Here is a 4529-nt window from a genome sequence, read left to right on the forward strand (position 1 = left end):
GCGCTAAATGATGGAGAACACCTATGATTTTGCTTCTGTTGACTGTACTATCAATTTCGGAGAGCGGTTTGTGTTGTTTGTACAGATTAATTACAACATTTCTCTCTTCGACTGTTGTCTCCTTACCTTTACACCCCATGTCACTTGTGAATGCTTAGCTTTACACTACAATTGCGAGCTGCTCTTGCGAGGCACAGTATGAAATCAACGACTGTGTGGTGGGGGCATAAAACATGTATCCAGTCATGTGTCTATTCGTTTGGAGACGTTATGTCGTCCTATAAGTGAGACCGCAGGAGAAATATAGTAGACTCTATATATTGTGTGCTAAATACATGCATTATGATATTTTAAATATAGTTTCGGAGACACATAATGGTAACGTTTATATGTTTACAAATTCAATACTACTAATATGATGTATGTTGTTTATAATTCATACAATGTAAATAAAGTATTAATTATATTATTCCAATACTTCTGTCGGCCTCTGTATCTGTTTTTTTCTTATTTTCAAAGGTACGGTAAATTTAAGCTATTGAGAAGGGCATAGTTACCAGTGTCATTATCACTGCATAGATGTATCTGTATATTATTCAAATAACATTCCCTTTGATTTCATAATGTTAATACATTATTTCAATATAATATTTCAATTAATATTTTTCTTAAGTTTCATAATATTTCGTATTTAAAATGTTGTTTGTACAGCATAACATTTTCTTAGTTTTCTAGTGTTACGTATTAAATATGCGTAATATATATTGTTATTATGTTATTTGTATAACATTTCCTTATGTTTCATCATGATAAGTACTTTTTATTTTAATTTGTAGTTAATGTACATTTCCATTCTGCCTTTTACATATGTCCTAGTAAAACTAACCAGACTGAAAACGCTATGAAAGGATAAAAGAATTTTCAAAAGTAACATTTTGTAGTAGAAATAATTTACAGATACAATCAGGTTTAATTGCATCCATCAAATATATAGGATATTATTTCTAATTTTTAAAACATTTATTCTTTTGAAAATTGTCGCGAACATAACTATCCTCTCACGAGTCGGGATCGAAGAACTGATTTTATACATCAGAGTCCGACGAAATAAAGGTTGTTCTATAACCGCAAGTACCGTGTTCAGAAAAGTATTAAAATGTTGTACAATGATAGTACTGGATTTGAGGTAATGTGTATTTTTTTAGTTTTTGTAAATTAATTGTAATAATGTATATTCTAATCTATGAAAATTTATACGAAATTTATATTGCATTAACCAACATCTTTAAACATAATAAGGTATTTTTTGTTTGTTTATTTTATTGATCTTATGAACAGGTAGCCTAACTTATAAGAGTAAGAATCCGCTATTATGTAAAGCTCTGATAGAAAAAATTACGGTAGAAACTAAAATTATAGGTTTCCTTTAAATTAAAGAAATTTGAGAGGATTAACATTCTATTGATATGGCATTTCATTATTACTTTATGTTGAAAGCTAGATTGATTGTATATTTTTCCACTGCTTTTACAAATATTAAATACAGTTATTACAAATATATTACATTGTATTTCCAATCTTCCGCAGTTCAGATCTATCATATTTTTATTTCTTCTTTATATTAACGCAAAATACATTTCACATTAAGGAAAGTTTTCATTTTGTGTATTAAAAAGGTATCATGGTATAATTGAATTAATTTTTGTGCCATGCTATCTACAAAAATTACATAATTATGGTATAGCATTATGCAAAACCTACGTTATGAAAAACTATTTGCTATCAGCTAGTTACGGGACCGACTACGTATGTGAGCTCCGAACCACATGTTTTCGTTGAAAAGTTGTTTTCCTAATACAAGAAAATAAAAACTAAGAAAACTATGAGGGAGAAGAGCTAGATGCTTTGTCTTATAAAAATGGATGCATGTTTGTTCCAGCATAATTCTGGAACACCTGAAGCAATTTCAACCAAACTTGGTACACATGGCCTATGGAACCCGGAGATTCAATGCCGCGTTCACAAAAGCTCTCCACTGACTTCTATCCTTAGCTAACTGCATCCAGTTTCTACTTTTATTCCAATCTCTGCGAGATCCACCTTAATATTGTCCTCCCATCTGCGCCTAGGTCTTCCTAATGGTCGTTTTCCGATTGGTCTTCCAGTCAAGATTTTGAAAGCGTTTCTTCCATTCTTGCTACATGACCTGCCCACCTAAGACTCCTAGACTTGACGACCCTAACAATGTTGGGTAGACCGTATAAATTATGTAGTTCCTCGTTATGAAGTTTCCGCCATTCCCCATTCCCATTCCTCTTGGGTCCGAATATTCGTCTCATGATTTTGTTCTCAAATACTTTCAGTCTATGTTCTTCCCTCAGTGTAAGCGACCATGTTCCGCAACCATACAGAACAACAGGGATGATTATCGATTTATATATTTTAAGCTTCAAATTCCTCGACAGAATTCGCGAGGACAAGAGATTTTGCGCCGAATAGTAACACGAATTCCCTGCTTTTAGTCGACATTTAATGTCTTCGTGAATATGATTTTCCTCGGTTAATATTGATCCTAGATATTTGAAACTATCCACTTTTTCTAAAGTATTATTTAATATTTTAACGCATCCAGAATTTTCCGTATTACGGTCCCGACACACTTCCATGTATTTAGTTTTCTCTGCATTTACTTCTAAATCCATGTCCCTGTAAGCGTTTAATGAGATCTCTGCATTTCTTTCTATTGTTCTATCATCCTCTATTAAATTTACATCATCAGCATATGCCATAACCTGGTGAATACCGTTCAACTGTAGGCCCTGGTTGCTATCTTTGATTTTCCTTATAGCGTATTCCAGAACAAAGTTAAATAATAATGGCGACAACGCATCTTCTTGTTTCAGGCCATTTTCGACGTGAAAGCTCGTGGACAAAAATTTTCCTACCCGGACTTTACTTTGGGATTCATTTAAACATATCTTAATTAATCTAATTAGCTTTCTCGGTATTCCAAGTTCTGTAAGAACGTTGTATAATATTTCTCTCCTAACCGAGTCGTATGCCTTTCTAAAATCTAAAATCTCTTCGTGCGCAGAACGAGCGTTTCAGCTACGTATCAAGAACCTGGCTTCTAAACATTAAGGAGTACGAGGGTGAATATCGGCTCAAGTGTGCAAGTAAATATATAGGTAATAAATACGATACTCGCAATCTTTGGCTTCACCCTGTTTCTAAGTTTTTCATTTTCTATATGTCATTTTGAAGCCACGCAGGGAAGGAACTGGTCGATACTCTATCCGTATTGCACTAGTGACCCAGCTAGCAACGATGTATAAACATGTTAGAGCCTGCCCTTGGGTAGAACATTAGAACAAGACAAGAACCAGTAAATGAAGTCTTTACACTTTGTTCAATGAGTCCTTCTGCTCATCTCTTTTCGTTCTGCAGAAAGACGGAGTATTGCCGCCACTGACAATGAGTAAGTTTCATCATTACATTGTCTGAGTGTTGATGTCTATCTCATAATCATGTTACTTGAAGATTTCAGATGCTGACATTTCAGCATTCCGAGATTCCGATATGCTGGATCGGCGTACCGTTATTGGGAATTTCGAATTTCAAAGATTCAGAAGTGCTGAACCGAAGTCCTCATATTCTGGAATTCATAAATTTCTAGCTGAAGTTTCGAGATTCCGGAATTCCGAGTTTTGAAAATTCCGAAATTCCTGACTGAAGTTCCGGAATTCCGAGATTCCTGAATTCCGATATTTCGAGGTGAACTTTCGGAATTCCGAAATTCCGGAATTTAGAGATTTCGAAATTTCGGAATGAACTTCCTGGATTCCGAAATTTCGAGATTACGGAATTCCGAAATTCCGAGATTACGGAAATCCGAGATTCCGAAATTACGGAATTCCGAGATTCTGAAATTACGGAATTCCGAGATTCCGAAATTACGAATTTCCGAGATTCCGAAATTACGGAATTCCGAGATTCCGAAATTACGGAATTCCGAAATTACAGAATTCCGAGATTTCGGAATTCCGGAATAACTAAATTTTTAATTTCGATTCCGGAATTAAGATTCCTCATTCCGAAGTATTCCGGAATTCCGGAATCCGGAACACCTCTACTTTGTAATCTCGTACTCTCATTCATGACACACTACGATATGTGTCAGTGATCCCCATCCGGACCAATATACATGTATTTTCATGTTTCGGAGAGCACAAATACATTTAATCTTCCATGTTCATTTTTATTTTCGTGTGACGCATTTGCAATTGAGCTATTTTCAGCTACCTGTTTGACCACGTTACATTTCGATTGTGCAAAAACTTGACGTCCCAGGAAGGAACGCGGGTCATTTTCGATTTCGGTGCATTCAGAAGCGTAAAAATCAGCTAAACTTATGCAAACAGCTTTTTGGTTGAAGACCTGTGTAATTAAAGATGTATTTCAGCATTATTGGACGTTATCCTTTAAAGGTAAGAAAAAGGGTGGGGATGCTCTTGTTATAAGATTGTAAT

Source organism: Thermobia domestica, chromosome 2 (genome assembly GCF_964235325.1).
Source record: "Thermobia domestica chromosome 2, izTheDome1.hap1.1, whole genome shotgun sequence".
NCBI lineage: Eukaryota > Metazoa > Arthropoda > Insecta > Zygentoma > Lepismatidae > Thermobia > Thermobia domestica.